This window comes from Pelophylax lessonae (genome assembly GCF_965119305.1).
Source record: "Pelophylax lessonae genome assembly, chromosome: 4".
NCBI classification, from domain to species: Eukaryota; Metazoa; Chordata; class Amphibia; order Anura; family Ranidae; genus Pelophylax; species Pelophylax lessonae.
The window spans coordinates 624,104,780-624,123,606 of NC_138771.1; the positions used below are offsets into that span (position 1 = coordinate 624,104,780).

The window sequence follows — 18,827 nt, forward strand, 5'->3', positions numbered from 1 at the left end:
CTTGTGGGTTTTTTTTCTATAAGAATTATTTCTAAGTCCATATGGTATTATTAATACAATTTTTAATTCACACTGTGCCTTAAACATCAGTTTTTCTCATTGGCTGAAGCAGGCAGATGACATCATGCTCTCCACCTCAGCCAATCTCAGGAAGCTTTGTATTCATCCAGAAAATGCAAATACACAATGTAGCTAAGGCTACATACAGTTGATACAGCGCTGACAGTCAATGCATGTGTTAGTAAAGGAAGTTTGTTTGGATTATTTTGGCCCACAAGAGCTATTTAAAGTTAATTCAAACCTGAATTTAGGCTTTATGTTTTTATTGGTTTAAAAGGAGAGAAGGTTTTCACCCTATAATAACCTTATACTTCATCAAAAAACAATATTGTATAACTGATTGGAAGATACCCTATCTATATAAAGAAATCCTCAGTTTTAAATATCTCATGAAGGACAATGTCTGAATAAATGTACCAGGTATACCTGTCTCTCCACAATAGATGATTTAATGGGGAGAGTATCTTGCATAAGATTAGTTCATATGTGTTGCCCGTTCAAAAAAGCACCTTGTTTATAAACTTCAACAGCCCAAGATTACGTTTACACAGAATGGAATGGTTCATTGCAGATCCCTTGTTCGAATTTTAGGTTGAATATATTTGTATTTACGTATTTTCAAGTTTTGAAAAATCACAGCATAAAGGGGTACTTAACATAGAAAGGGGGAAGAGGAAAAAAGAGGTAAAAAGTAATCAAAGGAACACAGAATGGCAGCTCACCCAGAGACCCGGACGCACAAAAGGAGAAACAGATCCCAGATATTTTCAGGACACACCAGAAGGAGACCACAACTTCACTACAAGCATCAGGTAACAAAATTACTGCCCCCACCTGCATGCTGAGCCAAACTGACTCTCCCCATTCTTCATCCACTGTCACCCATCCATCCGCTGCCATCCATCCACTGTCACCCATCCATCCACTGCCATCCATCCATCCTCTGTCACCCATCCATCTGCTGCCATCCATCCATCCACTGTCACCCATCCATCCGCTGCCATCCATCCACCCATTTCCACCCATCCATCCGCTGCCATCCATCCACCCACTGCCACCAACACAACCAGGGCACTTTGTTTGGATGACCTGAGAGCACTTGCGGATGACATCAAATCCTCCTTTAATACTGCCATAGCGGATCTCCGTAGAGACATGCAGAACATTACCAATAGATTGGATGAGGTGGAGGACCTTACTGACCGTCATGAATCTGAAATAGATGACGCACAAAAAGCCCTTACCTCCCACTCAGTCCAGCTAAGAGAAATGAATAGACACTTAGAAGACCTGGAAAACAGGGGCAGGAGGCATAACATTAGAATAAGGGGCCTCCCCGAATCCATCAAAACCCCCAATCTCACAAGGTCAGTCCTATTCATCTTTAATGATCTGCTGGAAAGACCACATGATTCAGAAATTGAAATGGAAAGACTATACAGGGCCCTTAGACCCAGAGGCAGAGAAGGAGACCCACCTAGAGACATAATAGGATGTGTGTTGAATTTTCAATTAAAACAAAGCCAGGCTTCGAGGTAGGATCACCTTTCAGGGAGCTGAAATTAAATTATTCCAAGATCTGTCGCAGATCACTCTGCAAAAAAGAAAATCCCTGCGCCCCCTCCTTGATATTCTGAGAGACAGGGACATACCCTATAAATGGAAGTTCCCCTTTTGCCTATCAGCAGGTGCCAGGGGGCGCACAGCACAGTTACGCTACCCTGAGGATATCCCAGCATTTTGTGATGCTCTACACATCCCTCTTGTTCCTATTCCGGATTGGAACTTCCCTTCTCCCCAGCAGAGGCCTTGTCGCGAAGAAGCCATGGATATTCCCCTTCAGGATTCTCCTAGATCCTCCAGACGCAGAAGAAACTCGCCTCATAGATCGCCCCCCATAGCTAACCGCAGATCTCCTGGGAGAAGCAGCGTTCCTCCATCACCAGCACAGACTCAGAGCAGAATAACTTCCTTAGTTAAATACCTCTCTCAGACCTGATTTTATTGAACTTTGACAGAGCAGGTGTCTGTTGACAACTCTAGTCACTCCTTAACTCCACCACTCCTATAACGTCTCATCTAGAAAAGCTTAATACAAATCTCTGTTAACCACCCCACAAGTTATACGTTCTAATGATTGGTTTATACCCACAGTACTAATTAGTATGCCTACCAGAAGTATCACCCAATGCCTTCTGATAACACTGTTTAATTCCCAGCTCCTGCTGAGAAAAAAAATTACAAGCTGATCTATCCGACATATTCAGGTTACTGAGACTCAAACAGACACCTTGCTCATTATTGCGAGTTAATTTTCTTGAGAATAACCTTTACCTAGACAATGTCATTTCTGTATCATCCATGTTCTTTCTAATTGTGGTATATATTGCTGGTATAGTAATGTTTTCTAGGAACAATACTGGAATTTATCCACTAGATGGCGGTGTCGAATCACGAATTGCCAACTCTCATACGTCCCTGATTGTTACACACTGTCCTGATTAGTCTGCCTGAAGGTATTTCTCTACAATACTACTCATACACACCTGTTCTGCAGGCTGGGATTCTTACACTGCGGCTATGGAGAACAGGTACTGACAGATCCTTTGTTATTATTCTTCCAGTTTGCATTTAAGGTTATGTTCTCCCTAATCCTACTCCTCTATACCTACATTCACAAGTACACATCCACAAGTTTTCATATTATAGTATTGTACTGCTCTTACACAATTCATTCTGTGATCCTTTGATCTCGGTCCACTTATCCCCATGATACCTCAAACATAGTGATTTATCCAACCCTGGAAGTCAGGTTGCATAATGTTTTTCGCTACAATCACGGGAGTTGCAGGGCCAATCCTGTTTAATTTATTCATAAATGATCTAGAGGAGGGGATATCTAGTACAATCTCAGTATTTGCAGATGATACTAAATTAGGCATGCCAATATCTTCTATGCAGGATGTGGAAATCTTGCAAGCAGACCTGAACAAAATAACGGGGTGGGCAACTACATGGCAGATGAGATTTAATGTAGAAAAATGTAAAGTAATGCACTTGGGGGCCAGAAACCAGAAAGCAAGCTACTCACTAGGGGGGGAACCTCTGGGTGAGTCTAGGATGGAAAGGGACCTGGGGGTACTGGTAGACAACAGGCTTGGAAGTGGCATGCAATGCCAAGCCGCTGCAAGCAAAGCCAACAGAATACTGGGTTGTATAAAAAAGGGGATTCACTCCAGAAATAAAGAGATTATTCTTCCACTCTACAAAACTCTGGTCCGGCCACATCTGGAGTATGCTGTCCAGTTCTGGGCACCGGTCCTCAGGAAGGATGTGCTGGAACTGGAGAAAGTCCAGAGAAGGGCAACAAAAATAATTAGGGGAATGGAGGACATCAGCTATGAGGAAAGACTACAAGCACTGAACTTATTCTCTCTGGAGAAGAGACGATTGAGGGGGGATATGATATCAATGTACAAATACTGTACTGGCGACCCTAGCATAAGGAACAAACTATTCAGAGTAAGGGAATACAATAAGACACGTGGCCACTCACTAAAACTTGAGGAAAGGCGGTTTAACCTTAAAGTGCGTAAGGGGTTCTTCACTGTAAGAGCGGTAAGGATGTGGAATTCTCTTCCGCAAGCAGTCGTATCAGCGGGGAGCCTTGATAGTTTCAAAAAACTATTGGATGGACACCTTAAAGACCACAACATACAGGGGTATACAATGTACGGTTAAAAGCAAACACACACACACATCATAGGTTGAACTGGATGGACTTGTGTCTTTTTTCAGCCTCACTAACTATGCACTGACTGCCTTGATCTCTTTTAGACTATATTGTTATCAAATTTCCAGTGTCACCCTCAAAATCCTTCCACGCACCTACCTAGTTCAAGCCATTCTACTCGCACTGTCAGATCACTTCTCCTACTCCCTTTACTTCCTACCTTCCTCCCCCCTCTCCGATCCTTCTTTCCCTCTCCTGAGGTCTAAGTTTCGCACTCATTATATAATTCAAAAGTAGTGACTCATAAATTTTCCAATAAACAGAAGTAAAATAACCTAAACAAATGGCTTCTTCACACAAAACCAAATCACAAACCAGCTTAGGTGGAGACACAATTTCCCGACCCGCCACCCTGAAATGTGTTTCACTTAATGCCAAGGGTCTCAACATTCCTGAGAAGAGATCCCAACTCTTACTATCCATGAAAAAACTTCAAGCAGACGTGGTCCTACTACAGGAAACCCATTTCCGGTCAGACAAGATCCCCAAATTTCACTCCGATTTTCCATCCATGATGCACACAACGAATCCCTTCGCTAAAACCAAGGGGGTATCTATCTTTGTGTCTAAATCTTTACCCCTAAAAATCTCCGACACTCTAATTGATCCAGAGGGTAGATACCTTTTTTTTAAAGGACTTGTCTGGCAAACTCCCATAACAATCACCATTTACAGCCCAAATAAAGCTCAGGTTTCCTTCTTTAAGGACACGTCTGCATCACTTGCAGCCTTCTAAGAGGGGGTGGTGGTCTTGGGGGGTGACTTCAATGTGGCCTTTAACCCGCTTGAGGACACCTCCATGGGAACAGCTTCCTTGCCATTCGCGGCTTTACGTAGAATCAAGCTACAATTGCAAGAACTCACCTTACATGACACATCGCGAATCACACACCCCAACACCAAGATTATACCTTATTTTCAGCCCCTCACAATAGATATTCCAGAATAGATTATTTCTTCATTTCCCAAAAAGATATCCCCTATATCAACAGTAGTGTTGAGCGAACACGGACTGTATTATTCGTGTTCGTACCGAATAATTGGATTTTTTGTACCCGAACACGGACACGGACACTTTACTGTATGTTCGGGTAAAAATCCGTGTTCGGTCGTTTTATTTCCGGGTTTTGCATGCTTTGGCGCTCTTTTCATGGCGGGCTTTCAACAGCCAATCAACAATCGTTTAACTGGTGTGCCTTAAGCCATCCCAGCCATGCCTGCAAATGTCTCAGTAGCTGTGATTGGCCGTCTGAAGCATGTGACCAAGTCTTTATAAGTTCGAGGCAGCCGCAGCGGCGTCATTATGCTGCTTAGATTCAGGGACAGAGCACACATCAACGTGCTGGCTGCTGATTAGGGAAAGATAGGCAGGAAAAAACCATTTGTGTCCGGATAGAATTGAGGGACAGGTCGGAGTGTTTAGGCAGGGCGAGTTGTAGGCATTTTAGGGATAGAGTCTGCTGAATTATATAGGGTCAGTGTCTTCTACAAACTACAATCGATATTGCTGTGTGGGGGGTGGGGTCTGCACTCAATCCTGATCTACGATCTCTTCTCAATCCTGTTAGGGACAGAGTCTGCTGAATTTTAGGGAAACTGTGTTCTACAAACTACAATCGATATTGCTGTGTGGTGTGGGATTGGAGATAGGCAGGTGTCAGTGATCCACATCCATTTTTCTGTGTGTGAGCTGCAGTGAACACAATCTTTTTGGGCTGCAGTGAACACAATCTTTTTGGGCTGCAGTGAACACAATCTTTTTGGGCTGCAGTGAACACAATCTTTTTGGGCTGCAGTGAACACAATCTTTTTGGGCTGCAGTGAACACAATCTTTTTGGGCTGCAGTGAACACAATCTTTTTGGGGTGCAGTGAACAAAATCTTTTTGGGGTGCAGTGAACACAATCCTTTTTGGTGTGCAGTGAACACAATCTTTGTGGGGTGCAGTGAACAAAATCCTTTGTGGGGTGCAGTGAACACAATCTTTTTGGGGTGCAGTGAACAAAATCCTTTTTGGGGTGCAGTGAACAACATCCTTTTTGGGGTGCAGTGAACACAATCTTTTTGGGGTGCAGTGAACAAAATCCTTTGTGGGGTGCAGTGAACACAATCTTTTTGGGGTGCAGTGAACACAATCTTTTTGGGGTGGAGTGAACAACATCCTTTTTGGGGTGCAGTGAACAAAATCCTTTTTGGGGTGCAGTGAACAAAATCATTTTTGGGGTGCAGTGAACACAATCTTTTTGGGGTGCAGTGAACACAATCTTTGTGGGGTGCAGTGAACACAATCTTTTTGGGGTGGAGTGAACAACATCCTTTTTGGGGTGCAGTGAACAACATCCTTTTTGGGGTGCAGTGAACACAATCTTTTTGGGGTGCAGTGAACACAATCTTTGTGGGGTACAGTGAACAGAATCTTTGTGGGGTGCAGTGAACACAATCTTTGGGGGGTACAGTGAACACAATCTTTGTGAGGTGCAGTGAACACAATCTTTGTGGGGTGCAGTGAACACAATCATTGTGGGGTGCAGTGAACACAATCTTTGTGGGGTACAGTGAACAGAATCTTTGTGGGGTGCAGTGAACACAATCTTTGGGGGGTACAGTGAACACAATCTTTGTGAGGTGCAGTGAACACAATCTTTGTGGGGTGCAGTGAACTCAATCTTTGTGGGGTACAGTGAACACAATCTCATACTGAAGGTTTGAGGGTGCTGCCTGTTCCATACTCCCCCTACTCCTCATCTAGCCTTTTAGGGGTACAAACAATAGTAATTGGGGCCTAGTGTGGTTGTGTACGTGTGATATACATACACTTTTTTGGGATCATATTTTCTATTCCGCTATTTAATCAAAAACCTTTGGGGATCAGTTAAATTGGGGGATAGTCTGTGTTGGTACGTGTGAGAGAGATCCACCTTTCCAAGTTGTTGGGGTTCATCTCATACTTCTGAAGGTTTGAGGGTGCTGCCTGTTCCATACTCCCCCTACTCCTAGCCTTTTAGGGGTACAAACAATAGTAATTGGGGCCTAGTGTGGTTGTGTACGTGTGATATACATACACTTTTTTGGGATCATATTTTCTATTCCGCTATTTAATCAAAAACCTTTGGGGATCAGTTAAATTGGGGGATAGTCTGTGTTGGTACGTGTGAGAGAGATCCACCTTTCCAAGTTGTTGGGGTTCATCTCATACTTCTGAAGGTTTGAGGGTGCTGCCTGTTCCATACTCCCCCTACTCCTAGCCTTTTAGGGGTACAAACAATAGTAATTGGGGCCTAGTGTGGTTGTGTACGTGTGATATACATACACTTTTTTGGGATCATATTTTCTATTCCGCTATTTAATCAAAAACCTTTGGGGATCAGTTAAATTGGGGGATAGTCTGTGTTGGTACGTGTGAGAGAGATCCACCTTTCCAAGTTGTTGGGGTTCATCTCATACTTCTGAAGGTTTGAGGGTGCTGCCTGTTCCATACTCCCCCTACTCCTAGCCTTTTAGGGGTACAAACAATAGTAATTGGGGCCTAGTGTGGTTGTGTACGTGTGATATACATACACTTTTTTGGGATCATATTTTCTATTCCGCTATTTAATCAAAAACCTTTGGGGATCAGTTAAATTGGGGGATAGTCTGTGTTGGTACGTGTGAGAGAGATCCACCTTTCCAAGTTGTTGGGGTTCATCTCATACTTCTGAAGGTTTGAGGGTGCTGCCTGTTCCATACTCCCCCTACTCCTAGCCTTTTAGGGGTACAAACAATAGTAATTGGGGCCTAGTGTGGTTGTGTACGTGTGATATACATACACTTTTTTGGGATCATATTTTCTATTCCGCTATTTAATCAAAAACCTTTGGGGATCAGTTAAATTGGGGGATAGTCTGTGTTGGTACGTGTGAGAGAGATCCACCTTTCCAAGTTGTTGAGGTTCATCTCATACTTCTGAAGGTTTGAGGGTGCTGCCTGTTCCATACTCCCCCTACTCCTAGCCTTTTAGGGGTACAAACAATAGTAATTGGGGCCTAGTGTGGTTGTGTACGTGTGATATACATACACTTTTTTGGGATCATATTTTCTATTCCGCTATTTAATCAAAAACCTTTGGGGATCAGTTAAATTGGGGGATAGTCTGTGTTGGTACGTGTGAGAGAGATACACCTTTCCAAGTTGTTGGGGTTCATCTCATACTTCTGAAGGTTTGAGGGTGCTGCCTGTTCCATACTCCCCCTACTCCTAGCCTTTTAGGGGTACAAACAATAGTAATTGGGGCCTAGTGTGGTTGTGTACGTGTGATATACATACACTTTTTTGGGATCATATTTTCTATTCCGCTATTTAATCAAAAACCTTTGGGGATCAGTTAAATTGGGGGATAGTCTGTGTTGGTACGTGTGAGAGAGATCCACCTTTCCAAGTTGTTGAGGTTCATCTCATACTTCTGAAGGTTTGAGGGTGCTGCCTGTTCCATACTCCCCCTACTCCTAGCCTTTTAGGGGTACAAACAATAGTAATTGGGGCCTAGTGTGGTTGTGTACGTGTGATATACATACACTTTTTTGGGATCATATTTTCTATTCCGCTATTTAATCAAAAACCTTTGGGGATCAGTTAAATTGGGGGATAGTCTGTGTTGGTACGTGTGAGAGAGATCCACCTTTCCAAGTTGTTGGGGTTCATCTCATACTTCTGAAGGTTTGAGGGTGCTGCCTGTTCCATACTCCCCCTACTCCTAGCCTTTTAGGGGTACAAACAATAGTAATTGGGGCCTAGTGTGGTTGTGTACGTGTGATATACATACACTTTTTTGGGATCATATTTTCTATTCCGCTATTTAATCAAAAACCTTTGGGGATCAGTTAAATTGGGGGATAGTCTGTGTTGGTACGTGTGAGAGAGATCCACCTTTCCAAGTTGTTGAGGTTCATCTCATACTTCTGAAGGTTTGAGGGTGCTGCCTGTTCCATACTCCCCCTACTCCTAGCCTTTTAGGGGTACAAACAATAGTAATTGGGGCCTAGTGTGGTTGTGTACGTGTGATATACATACACTTTTTTGGGATCATATTTTCTATTCCGCTATTTAATCAAAAACCTTTGGGGATCAGTTAAATTGGGGGATAGTCTGTGTTGGTACGTGTGAGAGAGATCCACCTTTCCAAGTTGTTGGGGTTCATCTCATACTTCTGAAGGTTTGAGGGTGCTGCCTGTTCCATACTCCCCCTACTCCTAGCCTTTTAGGGGTACAAACAATAGTAATTGGGGCCTAGTGTGGTTGTGTACGTGTGATATACATACACTTTTTTGGGATCATATTTTCTATTCCGCTATTTAATCAAAAACCTTTGGGGATCAGTTAAATTGGGGGATAGTCTGTGTTGGTACGTGTGAGAGAGATCCACCTTTCCAAGTTGTTGAGGTTCATCTCATACTTCTGAAGGTTTGAGGGTGCTGCCTGTTCCATACTCCCCCTACTCCTAGCCTTTTAGGGGTACAAACAATAGTAATTGGGGCCTAGTGTGGTTGTGTACGTGTGATATACATACACTTTTTTGGGATCATATTTTCTATTCCGCTATTTAATCAAAAACCTTTGGGGATCAGTTAAATTGGGGGATAGTCTGTGTTGGTACGTGTGAGAGAGATCCACCTTTCCAAGTTGTTGGGGTTCATCTCATACTTCTGAAGGTTTGAGGGTGCTGCCTGTTCCATACTCCCCCTACTCCTAGCCTTTTAGGGGTACAAACAATAGTAATTGGGGCCTAGTGTGGTTGTGTACGTGTGATATACATACACTTTTTTGGGATCATATTTTCTATTCCGCTATTTAATCAAAAACCTTTGGGGATCAGTTAAATTGGGGGATAGTCTGTGTTGGTACGTGTGAGAGAGATCCACCTTTCCAAGTTGTTGGGGTTCATCTCATACTTCTGAAGGTTTGAGGGTGCTGCCTGTTCCATACTCCCCCTACTCCTAGCCTTTTAGGGGTACAAACAATAGTAATTGGGGCCTAGTGTGGTTGTGTACGTGTGATATACATACACTTTTTTGGGATCATATTTTCTATTCCGCTATTTAATCAAAAACCTTTGGGGATCAGTTAAATTGGGGGATAGTCTGTGTTGGTACGTGTGAGAGAGATCCACCTTTCCAAGTTGTTGGGGTTCATCTCATACTTCTGAAGGTTTGAGGGTGCTGCCTGTTCCATACTCCCCCTACTCCTAGCCTTTTAGGGGTACAAACAATAGTAATTGGGGCCTAGTGTGGTTGTGTACGTGTGATATACATACACTTTTTTGGGATCATATTTTCTATTCCGCTATTTAATCAAAAACCTTTGGGGATCAGTTAAATTGGGGGATAGTCTGTGTTGGTACGTGTGAGAGAGATCCACCTTTCCAAGTTGTTGGGGTTCATCTCATACTTCTGAAGGTTTGAGGGTGCTGCCTGTTCCATACTCCCCCTACTCCTAGCCTTTTAGGGGTACAAACAATAGTAATTGGGGCCTAGTGTGGTTGTGTACGTGTGATATACATACACTTTTTTGGGATCATATTTTCTATTCCGCTATTTAATCAAAAACCTTTGGGGATCAGTTAAATTGGGGGATAGTCTGTGTTGGTACGTGTGAGAGAGATCCACCTTTCCAAGTTGTTGGGGTTCATCTCATACTTCTGAAGGTTTGAGGGTGCTGCCTGTTCCATACCCCCCCTACTCCTAGCCTTTTAGGGGTACAAACAATAGTAATTGGGGCCTAGTGTGGTTGTGTACGTGTGATATACATACACTTTTTTGGGATCATATTTTCTATTCCGCTATTTAATCAAAAACCTTTGGGGATCAGTTAAATTGGGGGATAGTCTGTGTTGGTACGTGTGAGAGAGATCCACCTTTCCAAGTTGTTGGGGTTCATCTCATACTTCTGAAGGTTTGAGGGTGCTGCCTGTTCCATACTCCCCCTACTCCTAGCCTTTTAGGGGTACAAACAATAGTAATTGGGGCCTAGTGTGGTTGTGTACGTTTGATATACATACACTTTTTTGGGATCATATTTTCTATTCCGCTATTTAATCAAAAACCTTTGGGGATCAGTTAAATTGGGGGATAGTCTGTGTTGGTACGTGTGAGAGAGATCCACCTTTCCAAGTTGTTGGGGTTCATCTCATACTTCTGAAGGTTTGAGGGTGCTGCCTGTTCCATACTCCCCCTACTCCTAGCCTTTTAGGGGTACAAACAATAGTAATTGGGGCCTAGTGTGGTTGTGTACGTGTGATATACATACACTTTTTTGGGATCATATTTTCTATTCCGCTATTTAATCAAAAACCTTTGGGGATCAGTTAAATTGGGGGATAGTCTGTGTTGGTACGTGTGAGAGAGATCCACCTTTCCAAGTTGTTGGGGTTCATCTCATACTTCTGAAGGTTTGAGGGTGCTGCCTGTTCCATACTCCCCCTACTCCTAGCCTTTTAGGGGTACAAACAATAGTAATTGGGGCCTAGTGTGGTTGTGTACGTGTGATATACATACACTTTTTTGGGATCATATTTTCTATTCCGCTATTTAATCAAAAACCTTTGGGGATCAGTTAAATTGGGGGATAGTCTGTGTTGGTACGTGTGAGAGAGATCCACCTTTCCAAGTTGTTGGGGTTCATCTCATACTTCTGAAGGTTTGAGGGTGCTGCCTGTTCCATACTCCCCCTACTCCTAGCCTTTTAGGGGTACAAACAATAGTAATTGGGGCCTAGTGTGGTTGTGTACGTGTGATATACATACACTTTTTTGGGATCATATTTTCTATTCCGCTATTTAATCAAAAACCTTTGGGGATCAGTTAAATTGGGGGATAGTCTGTGTTGGTACGTGTGAGAGAGATCCACCTTTCCAAGTTGTTGAGGTTCATCTCATACTTCTGAAGGTTTGAGGGTGCTGCCTGTTCCATACTCCCCCTACTCCTAGCCTTTTAGGGGTACAAACAATAGTAATTGGGGCCTAGTGTGGTTGTGTACGTGTGATATACATACACTTTTTTGGGATCATATTTTCTATTCCGCTATTTAATCAAAAACCTTTGGGGATCAGTTAAATTGGGGGATAGTCTGTGTTGGTACGTGTGAGAGAGATCCACCTTTCCAAGTTGTTGGGGTTCATCTCATACTTCTGAAGGTTTGAGGGTGCTGCCTGTTCCATACTCCCCCTACTCCTAGCCTTTTAGGGGTACAAACAATAGTAATTGGGGCCTAGTGTGGTTGTGTACGTGTGATATACATACACTTTTTTGGGATCATATTTTCTATTCCGCTATTTAATCAAAAACCTTTGGGGATCAGTTAAATTGGGGGATAGTCTGTGTTGGTACGTGTGAGAGAGATCCACCTTTCCAAGTTGTTGAGGTTCATCTCATACTTCTGAAGGTTTGAGGGTGCTGCCTGTTCCATACTCCCCCTACTCCTAGCCTTTTAGGGGTACAAACAATAGTAATTGGGGCCTAGTGTGGTTGTGTACGTGTGATATACATACACTTTTTTGGGATCATATTTTCTATTCCGCTATTTAATCAAAAACCTTTGGGGATCAGTTAAATTGGGGGATAGTCTGTGTTGGTACGTGTGAGAGAGATCCACCTTTCCAAGTTGTTGAGGTTCATCTCATACTTCTGAAGGTTTGAGGGTGCTGCCTGTTCCATACTCCCCCTACTCCTAGCCTTTTAGGGGTACAAACAATAGTAATTGGGGCCTAGTGTGGTTGTGTACGTGTGATATACATACACTTTTTTGGGATCATATTTTCTATTCCGCTATTTAATCAAAAACCTTTGGGGATCAGTTAAATTGGGGGATAGTCTGTGTTGGTACGTGTGAGAGAGATCCACCTTTCCAAGTTGTTGAGGTTCATCTCATACTTCTGAAGGTTTGAGGGTGCTGCCTGTTCCATACTCCCCCTACTCCTAGCCTTTTAGGGGTACAAACAATAGTAATTGGGGCCTAGTGTGGTTGTGTACGTGTGATATACATACACTTTTTTGGGATCATATTTTCTATTCCGCTATTTAATCAAAAACCTTTGGGGATCAGTTAAATTGGGGGATAGTCTGTGTTGGTACGTGTGAGAGAGATCCACCTTTCCAAGTTGTTGGGGTTCATCTCATACTTCTGAAGGTTTGAGGGTGCTGCCTGTTCCATACTCCCCCTACTCCTAGCCTTTTAGGGGTACAAACAATAGTAATTGGGGCCTAGTGTGGTTGTGTACGTGTGATATACATACACTTTTTTGGGATCATATTTTCTATTCCGCTATTTAATCAAAAACCTTTGGGGATCAGTTAAATTGGGGGATAGTCTGTGTTGGTACGTGTGAGAGAGATCCACCTTTCCAAGTTGTTGAGGTTCATCTCATACTTCTGAAGGTTTGAGGGTGCTGCCTGTTCCATACTCCCCCTACTCCTAGCCTTTTAGGGGTACAAACAATAGTAATTGGGGCCTAGTGTGGTTGTGTACGTGTGATATACATACACTTTTTTGGGATCATATTTTCTATTCCGCTATTTAATCAAAAACCTTTGGGGATCAGTTAAATTGGGGGATAGTCTGTGTTGGTACGTGTGAGAGAGATCCACCTTTCCAAGTTGTTGGGGTTCATCTCATACTTCTGAAGGTTTGAGGGTGCTGCCTGTTCCATACTCCCCCTACTCCTAGCCTTTTAGGGGTACAAACAATAGTAATTGGGGCCTAGTGTGGTTGTGTACGTGTGATATACATACACTTTTTTGGGATCATATTTTCTATTCCGCTATTTAATCAAAAACCTTTGGGGATCAGTTAAATTGGGGGATAGTCTGTGTTGGTACGTGTGAGAGAGATCCACCTTTCCAAGTTGTTGGGGTTCATCTCATACTTCTGAAGGTTTGAGGGTGCTGCCTGTTCCATACTCCCCCTACTCCTAGCCTTTTAGGGGTACAAACAATAGTAATTGGGGCCTAGTGTGGTTGTGTACGTTTGATATACATACACTTTTTTGGGATCATATTTTCTATTCCGCTATTTAATCAAAAACCTTTGGGGATCAGTTAAATTGGGGGATAGTCTGTGTTGGTACGTGTGAGAGAGATCCACCTTTCCAAGTTGTTGGGGTTCATCTCATACTTCTGAAGGTTTGAGGGTGCTGCCTGTTCCATACTCCCCCTACTCCTAGCCTTTTAGGGGTACAAACAATAGTAATTGGGGCCTAGTGTGGTTGTGTACGTGTGATATACATACACTTTTTTGGGATCATATTTTCTATTCCGCTATTTAATCAAAAACCTTTGGGGATCAGTTAAATTGGGGGATAGTCTGTGTTGGTACGTGTGAGAGAGATCCACCTTTCCAAGTTGTTGGGGTTCATCTCATACTTCTGAAGGTTTGAGGGTGCTGCCTGTTCCATACTCCCCCTACTCCTAGCCTTTTAGGGGTACAAACAATAGTAATTGGGGCCTAGTGTGGTTGTGTACGTGTGATATACATACACTTTTTTGGGATCATATTTTCTATTCCGCTATTTAATCAAAAACCTTTGGGGATCAGTTAAATTGGGGGATAGTCTGTGTTGGTACGTGTGAGAGAGATCCACCTTTCCAAGTTGTTGGGGTTCATCTCATACTTCTGAAGGTTTGAGGGTGCTGCCTGTTCCATACTCCCCCTACTCCTAGCCTTTTAGGGGTACAAACAATAGTAATTGGGGCCTAGTGTGGTTGTGTACGTGTGATATACATACACTTTTTTGGGATCATATTTTCTATTCCGCTATTTAATCAAAAACCTTTGGGGATCAGTTAAATTGGGGGATAGTCTGTGTTGGTACGTGTGAGAGAGATCCACCTTTCCAAGTTGTTGGGGTTCATCTCATACTTCTGAAGGTTTGAGGGTGCTGCCTGTTCCATACTCCCCCTACTCCTAGCCTTTTAGGGGTACAAACAATAGTAATTGGGGCCTAGTGTGGTTGTGTACGTGTGATATACATACACTTTTTTGGGATCATATTTTCTATTCCGCTATTTAATCAAAAACCTTTGGGGATCAGTTAAATTGGGGGATAGTCTGTGTTGGTACGTGTGAGAGAGATCCACCTTTCCAAGTTGTTGGGGTTCATCTCATACTTCTGAAGGTTTGAGGGTGCTGCCTGTTCCATACCCCCCCTACTCCTAGCCTTTTAGGGGTACAAACAATAGTAATTGGGGCCTAGTGTGGTTGTGTACGTGTGATATACATACACTTTTTTGGGATCATATTTTCTATTCCGCTATTTAATCAAAAACCTTTGGGGATCAGTTAAATTGGGGGATAGTCTGTGTTGGTACGTGTGAGAGAGATCCACCTTTCCAAGTTGTTGGGGTTCATCTCATACTTCTGAAGGTTTGAGGGTGCTGCCTGTTCCATACCCCCCCTACTCCTAGCCTTTTAGGGGTACAAACAATAGTAATTGGGGCCTAGTGTGGTTGTGTACGTGTGATATACATACACTTTTTTGGGATCATATTTTCTATTCCGCTATTTAATCAAAAACCTTTGGGGATCAGTTAAATTGGGGGATAGTCTGTGTTGGTACGTGTGAGAGAGATCCACCTTTCCAAGTTGTTGGGGTTCATCTCATACTTCTGAAGGTTTGAGGGTGCTGCCTGTTCCATACTCCCCCTACTCCTAGCCTTTTAGGGGTACAAACAATAGTAATTGGGGCCTAGTGTGGTTGTGTACGTGTGATATACATACACTTTTTTGGGATCATATTTTCTATTCCGCTATTTAATCAAAAACCTTTGGGGATCAGTTAAATTGGGGGATAGTCTGTGTTGGTACGTGTGAGAGAGATCCACCTTTCCAAGTTGTTGGGGTTCATCTCATACTTCTGAAGGTTTGAGGGTGCTGCCTGTTCCATACCCCCCCTACTCCTAGCCTTTTAGGGGTACAAACAATAGTAATTGGGGCCTAGTGTGGTTGTGTACGTGTGATATACATACACTTTTTTGGGATCATATTTTCTATTCCGCTATTTAATCAAAAACCTTTGGGGATCAGTTAAATTGGGGGATAGTCTGTGTTGGTACGTGTGAGAGAGATCCACCTTTCCAAGTTGTTGGGGTTCATCTCATACTTCTGAAGGTTTGAGGGTGCTGCCTGTTCCATACTCCCCCTACTCCTAGCCTTTTAGGGGTACAAACAATAGTAATTGGGGCCTAGTGTGGTTGTGTACGTGTGATATACATACACTTTTTTGGGATCATATTTTCTATTCCGCTATTTAATCAAAAACCTTTGGGGATCAGTTAAATTGGGGGATAGTCTGTGTTGGTACGTGTGAGAGAGATCCACCTTTCCAAGTTGTTGGGGTTCATCTCATACTTCTGAAGGTTTGAGGGTGCTGCCTGTTCCATACCCCCCCTACTCCTAGCCTTTTAGGGGTACAAACAATAGTAATTGGGGCCTAGTGTGGTTGTGTACGTGTGATATACATACACTTTTTTGGGATCATATTTTCTATTCCGCTATTTAATCAAAAACCTTTGGGGATCAGTTAAATTGGGGGATAGTCTGTGTTGGTACGTGTGAGAGAGATCCACCTTTCCAAGTTGTTGGGGTTCATCTCATACTTCTGAAGGTTTGAGGGTGCTGCCTGTTCCATACCCCCCCTACTCCTCATCTAGCCTTTTAGGGGTACAAACAATAGTAATTGGGGCCTAGTGTGGTTGTGTACGTGCGAGATACATACACTTTTTTTGATCATATTTCCTATTCCGCTATTCAATAAAAACCTTTGAGGATCAATTGAATTGCGGGATAGTCTGTGTCGGTACGTGTGAGAGAGATCCACCTTTCCAAGTTGTTGGGGTTCATCTCATACTTCTGAAGGTTTGAGGGTGCTGCCTGTTCCATACTCCCCCTACTCCTAGCCTTTTAGGGGTACAAACAATAGTAATTGGGGCCTAGTGTGGTTGTGTACGTGTGATATACATACACTTTTTTGGGATCATATTTTCTATTCCGCTATTTAATCAAAAACCTTTGGGGATCAGTTAAATTGGGGGATAGTCTGTGTTGGTACGTGTGAGAGAGATCCACCTTTCCAAGTTGTTGGGGTTCATCTCATACTTCTGAAGGTTTGAGGGTGCTGCCTGTTCCATACTCCCCCTACTCCTAGCCTTTTAGGGGTACAAACAATAGTAATTGGGGCCTAGTGTGGTTGTGTACGTGTGATATACATACACTTTTTTGGGATCATATTTTCTATTCCGCTATTTAATCAAAAACCTTTGGGGATCAGTTAAATTGGGGGATAGTCTGTGTTGGTACGTGTGAGAGAGATCCACCTTTCCAAGTTGTTGAGGTTCATCTCATACTTCTGAAGGTTTGAGGGTGCTGCCTGTTCCATACTCCCCCTACTCCTAGCCTTTTAGGGGTACAAACAATAGTAATTGGGGCCTAGTGTGGTTGTGTACGTGTGATATACATACACTTTTTTGGGATCATATTTTCTATTCCGCTATTTAATCAAAAACCTTTGGGGATCAGTTAAATTGGGGGATAGTCTGTGTTGGTACGTGTGAGAGAGATCCACCTTTCCAAGTTGTTGGGGTTCATCTCATACTTCTGAAGGTTTGAGGGTGCTGCCTGTTCCATACTCCCCCTACTCCTAGCCTTTTAGGGGTACAAACAATAGTAATTGGGGCCTAGTGTGGTTGTGTACGTGTGATATACATACACTTTTTTGGGATCATATTTTCTATTCCGCTATTTAATCAAAAACCTTTGGGGATCAGTTAAATTGGGGGATAGTCTGTGTTGGTACGTGTGAGAGAGATCCACCTTTCCAAGTTGTTGAGGTTCATCTCATACTTCTGAAGGTTTGAGGGTGCTGCCTGTTCCATACTCCCCCTACTCCTAGCCTTTTAGGGGTACAAACAATAGTAATTGGGGCCTAGTGTGGTTGTGTACGTGTGATATACATACACTTTTTTGGGATCATATTTTCTATTCCGCTATTTAATCAAAAACCTTTGGGGATCAGTTAAATTGGGGGATAGTCTGTGTTGGTACGTGTGAGAGAGATCCACCTTTCCAAGTTGTTGGGGTTCATCTCATACTTCTGAAGGTTTGAGGGTGCTGCCTGTTCCATACTCCCCCTACTCCTAGCCTTTTAGGGGTACAAACAATAGTAATTGGGGCCTAGTGTGGTTGTGTACGTGTGATATACATACACTTTTTTGGGATCATATTTTCTATTCCGCTATTTAATCAAAAACCTTTGGGGATCAGTTAAATTGGGGGATAGTCTGTGTTGGTACGTGTGAGAGAGATCCACCTTTCCAAGTTGTTGGGGTTCATCTCATACTTCTGAAGGTTTGAGGGTGCTGCCTGTTCCATACTCCCCCTACTCCTAGCCTTTTAGGGGTACAAACAATAGTAATTGGGGCCTAGTGTGGTTGTGTACGTGTGATATACATACACTTTTTTGGGATCATATTTTCTATTCCGCTATTTAATCAAAAACCTTTGGGGATCAGTTAAATTGGGGGATAGTCTGTGTTGGTACGTGTGAGAGAGATCCACCTTTCCAAGTTGTTGGGGTTCATCTCATACTTCTGAAGGTTTGAGGGTGCTGCCTGTTCCATACTCCCCCTACTCCTAGCCTTTTAGGGGTACAAACAATAGTAATTGGGGCCTAGTGTGGTTGTGTACGTGTGATATACATACACTTTTTTGGGATCATATTTTCTATTCCGCTATTTAATCAAAAACCTTTGGGGATCAGTTAAATTGGGGGATAGTCTGTGTTGGTACGTGTGAGAGAGATCCACCTTTCCAAGTTGTTGGGGTTCATCTCATACTTCTGAAGGTTTGAGGGTGCTGCCTGTTCCATACCCCCCCTACTCCTAGCCTTTTAGGGGTACAAACAATAGTAATTGGGGCCTAGTGTGGTTGTGTACGTGTGATATACATACACTTT

General features: G+C 43.0%; 1 protein-coding gene across 1 annotated transcript in view; it reads right to left on the reverse strand.

Moving 5' to 3' along the window:
- Nucleotides 1-18,827, reverse strand: part of LOC309553977 (NXPE family member 3-like) — a gene marked incomplete at its 5' end in the record, with an annotated part of 49,630 nt that overhangs the window by 10,862 nt on the left and 19,941 nt on the right. The gene's annotated exons all lie outside the window — the stretch shown is intronic.